Below are 14,419 nucleotides of genomic sequence, written 5' to 3' on the forward strand. Positions count from 1 at the left end.
AGTAAAAAATATCCATCCATCCACCAATATCAAGGACAGGGTCATGGGGAAGCTGGAGCCTATCCCAGCCAACAACAGGTACAAGGCAGGATATCAGTCTATCACAACGCACACACAGAAGCAAACACACACTCAAACCAGGGCCAGTTTACCCAGAAGACAATTAACCTACCAGGAGGTCTTTAGACTGTGAGAGGGAAACCAAAGCTCCCAGAGGAAACCCACATGAACACGAGGAGAATGTACGAGCTCCACACAGATAGCACATCAGGTACTGAACCCAGGTCCCTAGTGCCACGGGCAGCAATGCTACCCACTGCACTACCCTGCTGTCCTATATATTTTTGTTGAATTTTATATTTATGATAGTTTTCTGATTCATTTGCCAACTGCTTAGTACGAAAAAACTGGCAACCTTGTGTATTACAAATACATCCACCCACCTACCTACCTGTCAAGCTGGACAACATAAAGGCATAAAGTTAGCAGATGCCAAGAAGCACTGAATAACAAAAATGCTGCCACCATGAGGTGTACAATATCTTTATTTATATTGTCTTTTTTGGCAGATTGCTACACTCTATCTAAATTAAAACTATTTTCAACAGGTAGTTTAGTATGGTTTCACCTTAGTCCAGGTGATACCATTGTAAACCAAGTCCAGTCTTTTTAAATGTTCATTATTCCCTTTTCCTAACTTTGTTATCCTGCATAATGAAGAAACTAAGGCTTCACAATTTTGGTGATAGTGGAATGGTGGCCTGTACTATAGCCTCAGAGCAACAAGGCCCTGAGTTTGGTTTCTAACTCGGGCACCTTTATTTACAGGATTTGCATACTTTTCCTGTGCTCACTGGATTTTTCCATGGTCATCCGAATTATTTCCAGAAATGTGCAGGGAACGTTGATTGTCTGTATTCTTTGAGGTTTGAGACGCTCTTAGATGATTTGTCGTCATCCATGGTACTCTGTACTCTGACTTAGGCTGCAGTCAGGGCTGTGACATGCCGAGATACAAGAGACATGGAAAAAGTCTTAAATCAATGGTACCAACATCTGTGTTCCATCTCAAGCAGGCAACACAAACACTGAAGTTATTACCATCCACCTTCAGCATTGTTGGGTTGTTCAAGTCATCTAGGCTCCCAGTCTCTCAAAGAAAGCTCTCTCTTCCAAGCTTTGCCTTGCCAAATACAGTAAACAACCGGATATCTCCTAAGATAACTGCTCAACCTGCCACAGACTGTGAGGATCCCATAATCGGTCTTCCTGGTCATCTTCAGGTTCACAGATGACGATCATCCACATCTGTGTGATACATCTGCTAGTGAACGAGTGACAGAAAAAGAAGTAGCACAACATTGTCAGGTATGCACACACCTTCAGATGCCCACATCAGTTTGAATAAAATAAACATAAATCAGTGTTGGTTTAAGGTGCTTTATTTTGCTCTCAGTGATAGAAAACTCACCATTGCAGCTACAATACTGTCATGGGAATCAGATAAAAATGCTGTATGCAGCTTCTCCCTAGGTGAGGTTAGCTTTGAACTGCACTGTGCTCACCAGAGAAACTCACATCCTGTGTACCAAAGGATTGACCTCCTGTCTCGAGAGGCATCTGTGTTATTGTGAGTACTGGGGGAGTGATGTCACTGAAATAATCTCATTTTGCATACTGTGAGTCCATTGCATTGTTGCATTCACTTCCTCCAAATAATCCGAGTCACAGCTCTAATGCAGTGTGTGTAGTTTGTCTCAGTCAGAATCTGATTGCTGTCTGTCAGAAATCTACTATTCCCAAGCCATACAACTCCCATGAGCAACAAATTGTCCAGCCTCAATTGTGCTGGGAGTGAAGTCACAATAGCGCTGTCATCTAAAGTACTGGGATAGGGGGTGGCCAGTTCTAGTTCTGGAGAACCATACTACAGCCTGATTTCCCTTGCATCATCATGTTTCTTAGCACTTTGAACAATTTAGTTTTGACCACCGAAGCAAGTGATTTGTTCGATTAAGTACTTTAGAGATCATTTGAAACAAAAACACCAACATCCTGCAGCTTTCAAGAGTCACAGTTGGCCAATACTGACTTAATTGAAGCAGTTAACTTACAAAATTGATCGAATCTCACTTATATCCAAGTTCTCACACTATTGATTCAAAGAGTGACCTATTAGACCTGCTGAATTGGGGCTGTCCAGGGCCAGTGTTGGCCAGTCACTCACTAGGAAACCTATTTCAGTATACTATAGTACAAGAATATATAGTTCAAGAAGGTAGCTTCGTCAGCATACGTAGGCTGCAAAGGAACAAGTAAAGGTTTATCTCATGCTGGAAAGAGAAGGAAAGAAACACAACATTTTGGCTTTAGAGCCGAAGACACCTGAAGAAGGTTTCACAGCTGAAACATTGTGTTTCTTTCCTTTTTTTCAGTATGGAATTAACATTTACATAGTACAATATACTTGTGGATCACCTAAAATTTATGCTATGTTATTTTTTGCAGACAGAAGAAGTGGAGAATGTTTTTCACTGCAGCAGACAGTGTGAATATTTTTTGGTAAATGTTGATTATTACATCCTGGTTTGAACTCAGAGTGTAAGCTAATTCCATTTGTCAGCTCAGGAACTTCAAACATAACTTATGATCCATAGAACTGCAAGACCTCTCAAAGACATTGCCATTAACAGGTGGGTATCTCTGTCTTTTGTAATGACCTGAATATGGCAGATTTTGTCAAAGTTATACACGATATCTGGCAATTCTCGATGTGACATAGTATTCCTACATTATTGAACAATTTTCTTTTTTATTCGACAGAGGAAATTGAGCTGCTTTAAACGAGGACTGTGACAAATAAGTCTTTTGCCTCCTGCTGTATCATAAAGAATGTAGGCCATCCAAAGTTTCTTACATTTTTAAAGGTGTATTGCTAATAATACCTAGTATGAGTAAGTTAGTGAAAGACCATTTTTATAACTGTTTTTCCACTGTGGAGGTTATTAAGTTATGCCATTTATATTCATCATATAGTAGATTGTTGTGCTGGAGATGCATTATGAAAAGCTGACATGTTAAAGACATGTGGACTACTAAACTGTGGACATCTGCCTCAAAATGAGTTTTGTTTGTTGGATACATTTTTTTATATTCTCTCTAGTCTTAGCTTCAGGAGTACCATTATGCAAAATTAATGCATAGCTTTAAACTAGCTTTGTTTTCCACACATAGTGCATTCGTTCACAAAAAGAGTTTGCAAGCAACCCATGCAGTTTGTAATATGAATAACACAGGTCTAACCTTTGGTTTTTTGGGGAAGAGCTAATATGAGATTTTTTACACCTTTCTCACCCTTCAAATTGCACAGTCTAACCTGATAGGTCATCATGTACAGTGTGTGGTGTGTTTGTCCTCATACCTTTTTTTTTACTTGTTTTGTTATAATATGTCATTTTTATCTTCTGCATTTTTGCTCTTCTTTGATAAGCAAGTTGCATTTTCTAGGATGCTAATTTTATACATACCATATATATCTTAGTTATGTATTCTGTTCATATTTTTAAAAAAAACTTTTTTGTACAAAAAACATCTACAGTATAAGGTACAGTATATTTCTATAGTCAAGATACCAGTATGGACTGTATACCTATGATTTATTTAGTTTGGGCTTTACAAAATCAGCAGAGTTAGCATAACAGAATAGCTTACATCCTTTACTTCTAAATTATTATTGTTGTTATTTGTATACCTCTTGATCTAGGGGGCAGAGTAGTGAAGTGGGTAAGTCTCTGGACTCATAACAGACAGGTTGTGGGTTCGAGTCCCTGTTGTACTTCTGCTGTCTGTTGTACCTTGAGTGAGGTACTTTACTCCACTCCAGTCCAACCAGCTGTGTAAGTGGGGACCACCATTGCTGGGGGTTCATTACTGTGATCAACTGGTGCCCCAGCCTGGGGGGGGTGTCACATGCTCTCTATAGCACCTAATGATACAGACACCAGGTTAAGCTCTGGTTCTATGAATTTCTGTGGCTTGGGTATGGAAACTACTTTCTGCCTAATCCAATACAGGGTTTTGGCTGCCTGGAACCTATCCCGGGCACTGGGCAAAAGCTATGGATGGGCTTGGATGTACACTAAACCAGACATCAGTCCATCAGTCCATCAGCCCATCAAACCAGGGTTCACACACATGTAAATCTGTTCTTCTTACACACACTGCATATAAAGAACATTTTAGCTTAGAAGCACAGGTTTGCTTAGACGGCATGTCTTTGGTTTGTGGGTGGAATCTGGAGAACCCCAAGGAAAACCACACAGCCATAGGGAGAAAACGTGAACTCCACAAGGTAGAATCCAACCCAGGCAAGAGACAACCGTCACTCCATCCCGTTATTATTATTATTATTATTATTATTATTATTATTGACACTGCTATTACACCAAGAATACTTACATTTTTTCTAGTAGCAGTTTCAGTACATAAGCACATTTGCATACATGTCTATTTAAACTCTGTTCTCCTCAAGGCAATTCTGTGCCTCCACAGCTGTGTCTGTCTTATCCAGTTCAGTGCACAAAGTGGAAGCTACTTCGTGTAAGAAGAGCAGCAGCTATTCAACCCCCATCAGCCAAAGAAGCTATTGCTGTTTATATCTGGCAATCACAGAGCAACAATGTTGTGGATTAAGTGAGCAAATTGGGAGTAATGTTGTAGGAGCCAAAGGTTATGCTTCTTGTCCTGTGAAATTTGTCTTTCATAAGATTCTCTACATGGTGGTGACTAAAGCTTATTTTCAGGTGTTGTAATGTTAGACACCAACATTTTGCTCCATGTTAACGCACACTGTAGGAAATACTGGACTTTGCTTAGTAGTCAAGAAGTCCAGACTGGAGCAGCTGAGGACTTGAACAGACAACCCACCAGTCAGGAGTCCAGAGCTGTACAGTACTTACTGTATGTGCTACAGTATAGCCCTTCCCCACCCCAGTGTAAAATCTGCAAAAGTAGAAAAAAAAACAAAGAATTTGAAAACATTCACAGGAAATCTGGATTAAGCACCCATTCCGAACAAAAAATAACTTCTGTGCTGCAACATGCTTCCTTTCATGTCTTCCATTGGACAGATGAGGCATCTTAAAGTGTCTCAGGACTTGCATTATATAGGCAAGGCTTTTAGTCTCTTTTTAAATCACTGATTCCATAATTTGCAGTATTATGAGCAGACATATTCTTCAACACTGCTGAAGTTCAGGTTGTCTATATAGAGAGATTAATAATCAGAACCTGCAATTCGAATTGGCTGCTCTGGTGTTGTGAAAGAGCACATGATGAACAGATGTTTGTCAAGTTTTAAAAAGGGTAACAATGGCAGAGAAAGCCATACAAAGCTCAAAAACCTCCCATCTGATGGGTTTTGGGTCATAACCCATTGGTAATTCAGTAGTCATTAAGAAGTCAACGAGAGTCTCCAGGGCACTAGTAATGCCCTCTTAACTGTTAACTGTTAACAGTAATCAGTGACCAGTTCAAGACAATCCCAAAGGTAACCGTTCATAATTGCAGGGATTGAATAGAAAAAACATTGCATGTTGTTGAAGAGGAGGTTGGAGTAAAAAGCATGGAGGCATGCATAGGTACAGTACTAATCATTTTTTTTAAATCTTTCTTGTGCATGATAGTACGGTGGAAGACCAGCAAGAGGCAAAGCCCTTTACACTGCATAGTGTCAGTTGTCCAATGTAATGAACAGAACAAATACTTTAGATTCCCTCCTGCTTATTGGAACCTTGTCATTTTAATCAAAGACTTAAGCACATCACAGTTCTCATTTAGTGGACAAATAAGGTGTTACTCATGTACTCTAACTAGTGTAGTGACCTGTGCTGAGGAGGGACTAGCAGCAGATCTTGAGGCATTAGAAAGAACCCAAGTGAGTAGCAACTGAGATAGTGAAACCCAAAGACAGCAGACATCACACACACAGGAAACTGCACAGGCAACTGTGCTGAGCACAAAAGTGGTGTGGTGCTATAGCCTGCTTGGGACTCAGAGAATCACAATATGCACAAGCAGACAACATGCTGTGGTCAGACAGACAACCATGGAATGAGCACAGTCAAAGATTGTGGTAAAGCAAGCAAGGGTCTAAACCGGTGAAAATGAAACTGAAGTCAGTCCAAGGCACAAAGGAGAATCCAGGAGGCGTGGTGAAGGTCAGATCCAGGAAACATGGTGCAGCACAGAACAAATCAGATGGCAAAGCCAGGAGAAGCAGTATAAAATACCCAGCAGTTACTGTACAGTACAGCAAGCCCTGCAACTCACAACAGACAACCCACTGAAGCTCAGCAGGTGTGAGCCTGGTCAGTACCTGGATGGGGTGACCTCCTGGGAAAGCTAAGGTTGCTGCTGGAAGGGGTGTTAGTGGGACAAGTAGGAGGCGCTCAGCCTGCAGTCTGTGTGGGTCCTAATGCCCTAGTATAGTAAGCAGGACACTATACTGTAAAAACTGTCCTTTGGATGAATTGTAAAACCAAGGTTGTGACTCTGCGTGGTCATTAAAAATCTCAGGGCCCTTCTCAAAAAGGGTAGGTGTCCTAGCCAGATTTCTCCCTGACCTTAACCAGTCATGGAGTCCTAATAATCCCAATCATCCAGGTGGGGCTACACATTGGTGGTAGAGAGGAGTCCCCATTGCCTGTAAAGCACTTTGAGTCCAGTGTCAAGAAAAGTGCTATGTACAGTATGTGGAAGTATTATTATTTGTTTAAATAACTAATGTCCTAAACTGAGAGAACACAGAGAAGTAACCAGCAAAGGGTGAAATCAGCAAAAAGGTGAAAAGCAGAGGCCAGGATAAGGAGGCTACAGAAACTCAGGACCAAGCCTCAAAGGGCTCAGAGACGAAACCCTATGACAAAGCCCCAAGCTCTGTCATTTCCATGTTTTCATACTCCGTATCACCTGGAACTTGTATGGTTGTAAATCATCTCCAGGTGATCCAAGTCTCCAGTCAATTGGTTTCCACGGCAACAGGTACCGGGAGACTGATTAGTCGGTGATGTAACTGTCTGCTGCATTAATGCTAACTCACCCCACTGCGTGCCAGCAGGGGTGGACATGACAAATATAAGAGAACTTGCCAGAGATCTGGACAAACACTTAAAAACAGATAATCCCTCATGCAGGGCTTTTTTTGATTGTTTTGAGTTAATCCTTGTTAAATTTCATGGGATATTTCTTTACTAATGCCGCTAATGGCCAGGGAAATCCATGCAAATCAAATCTTCCTCCAGTGAACAAATTATAATATTGCATTGCAAGCTAGTGGGAGATGGTATTTTAGCACCAGTGCTTCTGTATCTCTGTTGTCAGATCATTTAATGATTCCTAATTTGGAACAGATGAGTTTCGACATCGGCTTGATAAGACATCCAAATGTTGTTTTTTTCAATTCATTATCATTGCAGATATGCAAAGCACTTTTCCTTTGTCTTGTTTTTTTTTATTAAAGTGCACATCTAAATTCTATCATCAATAATTGGGGTTATATTTTTTGTAATATTTTTTTTTGCTTTGATATGTCTAACGTTTTAAATATGAAGATGAAATTGGTTTTCTCAGTAGGCATCCCAGAAAAGAAGGTAACTGAAGGATGATAATTAACTTAATGTGTGTCTGAAAGAGAGAACGCACAGCAGGGCTGACTTGAAGACTTCTCAATCCTGATCCTTGCAGTGCTCATGTCCGAGCTCTCAGTTACTTAATCCCTGAAGGAATTCGTTTTTTCGTCACTAAAACACAGTCATTATTTCATCCCTTAAGGTAGTCATCAGATCATCAGATATATTGTCTTTTCTGTGAGCATTACTTTTTTTACATTTTTCTTAAGCATAATACAAGAATAAAAAGGACAATTTCCTATCTCACATGAACCTTCTCAATGGTAACTCTTGTTGAATAAAATGATCCATCTATCCATTTTCTAGCTGCTTTTTCCAATACATGGTTGTGGAGGAGCTTGAGCTTTGACCCTGGCAAGCAATGGGCACAAGACAAGGCATGCTCTTAAAGGGATGCCAGGCTATCACGCAGTGATAGCCAGGGAACACACTTAGACAAGGACAGACTCACACTTGAGCCAATTTTCTCAGAAGCCAATTGATTCTAAAAAAAATCTCACAACAGTTTTAAATCTTTGATTTCCTATCAGCTGTGTATCCTCTACTCTAGGTTCCAGTAAAATATTTTCATTTCCTTTGGGGAAATGCAACAATATGATGACCTTTAAAATTCTAAGCAAGTGCACCCTGGCTTTGTCTTCTAATAATGCTCCTTTTTATGATGTTCCATCCTGTGGGGCTTCCCAAAATATACCAAATGCCCCAGGTAATTGATCATACTTTTATATCACCTTCATGATTACATGCAAAGAGGTCATTAACACACATTTTCTTCTTGCTTCTTTGGAGATGGAACTACTGTATTTGATATCTTGAGAATAGGGCACTGCTCAAAATTGAGAATTTAGTTTATTTTTATTTTTAGTTGACTTGAAACTGAGATCTCCTTGATATTAAAAGATTAAATTTTACCTGTGGTACTGTAAACCAATACCAGCTTTGCTCTGTGGTTTTACTCAGTTCTGGGGACTTTTTGTACAGTTTGTTATGAGAAATGTAAATATTAAATCACTATAAGATGATCTCACTAACATTTAAGATCTGTCTTTTAAAGTGGTATTTGTTTTGGAAAAACTTGTATTAAATTAGATGCATATGTTACTGAGCTTTCACATCTCTGTTTGGTTTTTATTGTCTATGTTAGGGAGGCTAAATAATCCCTTAATAAAGTGGTTTCTGTCCCCAGTCATCTCTCATTTTAAATCAGAGGTGGTCAATACTGCAATGTTAGGTATCATGCATGAAAATTAGCAAAGCTTTCATTTAAATGCTAGCAGAAGCAGCAGAACAAACACAAGTTTATTACCTCTCTTTACAGCTGTTCTTTTGGTCTAGGAGAATGCTAATGTTTTCATCTCTGCTTCTGATTACTTACTGCAGGGGCTCCTGATCCTAGTCCTGGAGACACGCAATCCTCCTGGATTTTCTCCCAGTCTCTTCCTCTTTTCTTAATTGAACCCTGAATTGAAAAGCATTTTTTTCTTTCCTATTTGAAAGTATGAGATTTAAAAGTTACTTATGAGACACAAAGGCAACCTTAAAAGTGTTTAACAGCCAAAAGCAATAATTTGTTTAACTGGAATTTTGAATTAGGTCAAAAAAGGGTTCAGCTGTCACTGAGAGCTCAGCTGGAACAAACACTAATGATGTGAGGGCTTTCAGAACTTTAAATGGGAACCCCTCAACCCCTTCAGAGGCTAGATTAACCATTCCATGATGTTTTCCTCTTTATCGTAAAATAATGACACAGGATAATGATCTCACCGATTTGAGAAAACAAAAACAAGTACAGTATCGCAAAATCACAAGACAGCTTCTGTTTTCCTCAAATCCTGAAATAATTAGCTATTGTACTGTAGTGTCCAATGATCTCAAAGCCATAGACATGAAAAAATACTAAGATATTATCTACTGTATCACATAGTGATCAAAACATACATAGCTTTTTACATTTCAACTAAGCAAAATAATTATTCATGTACTGTTTATGCATACTGAATTGGCGATTCAAATGATATTCATTTCCATAGACTTAGAGTACAAGCATATTTTAATTACTCATTGTTTTTTTAGCTTAATATGTTTTGTAGTAAGACATAAATTGTTTTATTTGTTTAGACAAAAGAAACATAATTATGCATGTTGGAAGAAAGAAAAACAACAACAAAGAACACTACATTCATAAAAGAAAACTCCATTGCCCCCAAAAAGATGGTGTCTTTAAATTCTTCTGTAAGATCTCAAACTAAATCTATTTCTTTCATCACTGTGGGCGTAAGGTCTTTGAATGTTAAAAATAAATAATTAAAAGTTATCAACAAGAAAACAAAGCAAGAAGTAGACATTTTCCTTGAACCCCTGAGATAAATTAGCTTGTGATCTTGGAGATAATGGCTTTGTTTTTGCCTCTAAGTCCTGGGATAAATAATCTCATGATATAGGGACAGAAGTTCTCTTTTCCTGAAACCTGAGATCACAGTTAAACAAATGTCAGACAAGAAGTACAACAAAACACATAGGATGGTGTTAAAGAGTCCATATATGAAGCATAAATCTCTATGGTGTATCCATACATTATATACCTAATAGGACAAGCAGCCATGATTAGACTTTTACACCTTCTAATGTTAGATTGTGATTATCACCCTCTAGTGGTGAAATGGAATACCTCTTTGTGAATTTATGAACCTACCATGCATTTGGTTTAAGCTGTATGGTTAAACTCAGTATTTTTCAAAGACAGCATGTAACACTGAGTACATGAATACTTGTTTTTATGCAGGATAAATACTTGCAAATGCACCAAATAACATTCAGCATCTGTATAGTGTTATGTCAAAGTGATAAATTGGCGTGCAATCTGACATAGTGATTTGAGTTGGTGAATGTCTTTTGTATGGCAACTGATGATATTGGATCTTTCCTGTCATCTGTCACTGATAACCTCCAATTCATTAAAATGTAGCATGGCATATTTATCCTTGTGACATTTCAAAAGATATTGTGAAAGGGTCAAAAGATGTATTATTTTGTTTATAGTGATGTTCTTTGTGTATCACATCTTATCCAGTAGGGCAGCCTGCATACTAAAGATAATGTTCTACATTGTGAATGCTTGACAATAATTTTAATTGCCTTAAAACTGAAAATCATTTAATTCACAATCCTAGGTACATGAAATAATGAAATTGCTTCTATCGACAAAAGGTTTATTTAAAAAATACCCTGAGTATTCCTCAACTTTAGCATTCCAGATACTAATAAAAATCTTTAATACTGAAATTATTCTCATAAAGTGTAAACTTTTGTGGTTGCCGAGTGCTGTACGACACTTTTTTAAGGAGGGTACTACTTTTGAACGCCTTCAGATACAGTATGTGTATGTAAAAATGGAAAATGAACTGTTCACTCTTCTAGAATGAAAAATCATTGAATGCAGCATGGATTTTAGCCAGCTTGAGCAAAGTTCCTTCAATATTCTGTTTGTTCATTGGAAGCAGAATGGATAGAGAAATACTTTACTGTCTCCCTTAATTACAGTATTAATCTCATCTCCCAGAATCAGAGCACAAGCTTAGGCCAAGCGAAGAGTACAGAAGCATAAAATCAATAGACAGTCCTACAGCAGATGTGCCCTTCATCCCACACAGGATAAAAACTTTGGGAGATCTTTATAAATCCAGTGTCCTAATAGAGTGCCTAACAATTATGACTTGTATATGGTTTTGAAACAGCACTGCAATGGCTGCATTCATTCATAATACCGTTCTTTCCTATTTATACTGTATACAGTACATACATTGAAATCAGCTTGTAAAAGATAATCAAGTCTAGTTTAAAAGAAAACATTAGTTGACTTATGGCTTTTATGTTCTTGTGGAAGCACATTTACTTATTTTCAAATTATAATAACTAAGAAGAAAAATGTAAATGAAATAATTTATTGAAAGGAATGGATTGCATGTGGAGAAGGTCTTCTTGAAGAATATTTCTACTGTGGTGATCATTCTAAAAGCAAGTGTTAACAGTGTTATACCTTAGAGAACTAAAGCACACGCTCACTCTAACCATCAAACCAGTACCTAGCAATTTGTTTCATATATCAAAGGTACCCTATCTCATATATTAATATTAAAACGAACAGCTCTCTGTGTTATGGAATACTGAAACAATTCTGTCAGTGGGGAGTAAAGTTAATGTTAAAGTTGTGTCCTGCAGGGTTATGTGGATGAGGAGATACTCATACTGTACTTACCACAGCAATTTTCCACAACCTCCTTCAGCTAAACTACCTCATTACCGGGAAACTGAAACTATAACACAAAATGAGGAATTCTGGGGCATGCTGCTTCATCTGGATGAGTTGTTTTCAAGATTACTGATCACAGAAAGAAGGAGGATGGTGCAATATATAGTGATAAGATATAGCTTTCGTCTTTGTCCTTTCAGGTCATGGGGATGAAGCACTGTAACATTGCACATACTGTATCGTTACAGACAGTGTAAACCTTCTCTTATTTCTCACCCCTTAACTTAGCAGCTGTAGAGTGCATCTTCACATGCTCAGACATCTACAGGATTCATTTCTGAATTTCACTGTGTGAGAACTGACAGGAAACAGCTGATATTATATCTTAATAAATGTTCCAGTAAGAACACGGGCTGCAATTTGAGTATGTGAATGCTAAAAATACATTAAATTGGTCTGTGATACTGTTTCTTGTAAGCTATGTATGAGACACCTGGTGTCCAATGACATTAGGGAAAATGTTGCGTGTGTTTATATTGATATAAGTGGACGGTTTAGCCAGTTGGACAGTAATGCAGTGTAGCCTTATTGTGTCAATAAAAATCCTTTTAAAAAAGGAATGGTTGCTACTTTGAACCACTATTTCATTGATGATAGGAAATAATCGGTTTTGGCAAATGCAGTAGTTTGTTTTAATCCCTCAGTTATACAGTGCTGTGCTTAATGTGTCTTGAATGGAGTACTTATTTTGTGTCTTTTATACAAGCAGAGCATTTTGTAACAGCATCTCCAACACTGCTTCATTTAAGACTTAATGAAATGCCCACATTGTGGTTGCGTCTCCAGACTTTTTAAGAACACTCAGTTAAATTACTGTAAAAAATAACATGCTGTTTAAAAAATGCAGATGCAGTCAATAACAGATAAAGAAATCTACACATGTATAAAGCTTTCAATTGTGTCAGCCTTGCTTATGCTGTGTCACATCACAATTGTGAAAAGAAAGAACAAAAATGTCCTTTAAAGTAACATTACCTGTTTTAGTAAAGCACAACAATAATTGGGCAGTACTGAAGAAAAGCACACCTTAGCATAATAGCACTGTTTGTAAAAACACTGGTGATCCAAGGCCTCAAACCCGTTACTCAATTTATCCTCTTCAGATATTTCTAAGCAGCATGATTTTTGTATTCATAATGCAGAGAGATGTGAAGGTTTTAAATTGTTTATACAGCCTTAACAGAACTCCTTTATACCTGCTGGAAAATAACATTAACCTTACCATAATCCAGGGAGGCACAATACATTTGGAGGCCTAAAGGAATGTCAGTGAAATTGTATGGAGGATTATGCAGTCCAAAATTAACATAGGTGAGAGTCAAAGGGATTGTGACTTTTTAATTGTTTTGTGTTTTTGTCGGTGCTCTGCTTTCCTCTTAAACTGTTAGGATTGTATTCTCTAAAGGCAGATACTGTACATTGTGGTCCAAGAAAGAATCATGATGTTAGTATAGGCTGGTTTTAGCTTCATTATAAACTACTAACATAATTATTGTACTGTACGTGCATCTATGCAAGAGCTATAAGAGTGATTTAAGCATAAAGATAAACATTATGAATCCCTAAGCTTGCTTTTCAGGTTCACACTTGATGCAGATCCATACTGCAGTATTCCATCCATCCATCTTCTAACCACTTCTTCCAATTAAGGGTTGTGGGGAAAGCAGAGCCTACTCTTTCTATCTAAGCAATGGGTGCAAGACAGGGTACAGCCAGCCTTGGACATCAGTCCATCGCAGGACAGACACACACACTAACACACTCACCCCTAGAGCCAATATTTCCCAAAACCTGGAGGAAACCCACACAAACACAGGGAGAAACATACAAACTCCACACCAAAAGGTCTGGAATTGAACCCAGAAACGCAGAGCTGTGAGGCAGCAATGCTAACTACTGCACCACTGTGCACATTGTATTGATATTCATTCTAAATCTGCTACTCATACTGTACCTGTACATGCAGAGCCACTTGTAAATACATATGTGGAAAAGGCTGTGCCATTTTTTAATCCCAAATTACAGTGCAAATAGTGGACTATTTTTATGAAAGTTACTTTTTCTGTAGCATTTCTGCCAACTGGGAGTCTTGTGATTTGTCGCAATATCGATATTTCCTAAGAAGTGCAGTGTAATGTAAATCATTATAGAGTGTTAGGATTGCAGTACCTCCTTCTTTAATTTCCCCTTCTACTGCATGTAACACTAAATTGTACACTCACATTACTGTTCTCCCTGTTGCCTTGATCATTGTATCGATCATTGAAATCTGGGTTGTTACCTCCCAGTAACAACCATGTGCACCACCCACAACGAAGATGCAAATTCCAAATCCAATTCCAGTGGAGTTTTTTTTATTGTTTTCCTCAGCACTGAGAATTCCACATCACCCACACATACAGTAAAAGCCCTCTAATCTGCT

This window comes from Atractosteus spatula, chromosome 4 (assembly GCF_055471065.1).
Source record: "Atractosteus spatula isolate fAtrSpa1 chromosome 4, fAtrSpa1.hap1, whole genome shotgun sequence".
Lineage (NCBI taxonomy): Eukaryota > Metazoa > Chordata > Actinopteri > Semionotiformes > Lepisosteidae > Atractosteus > Atractosteus spatula.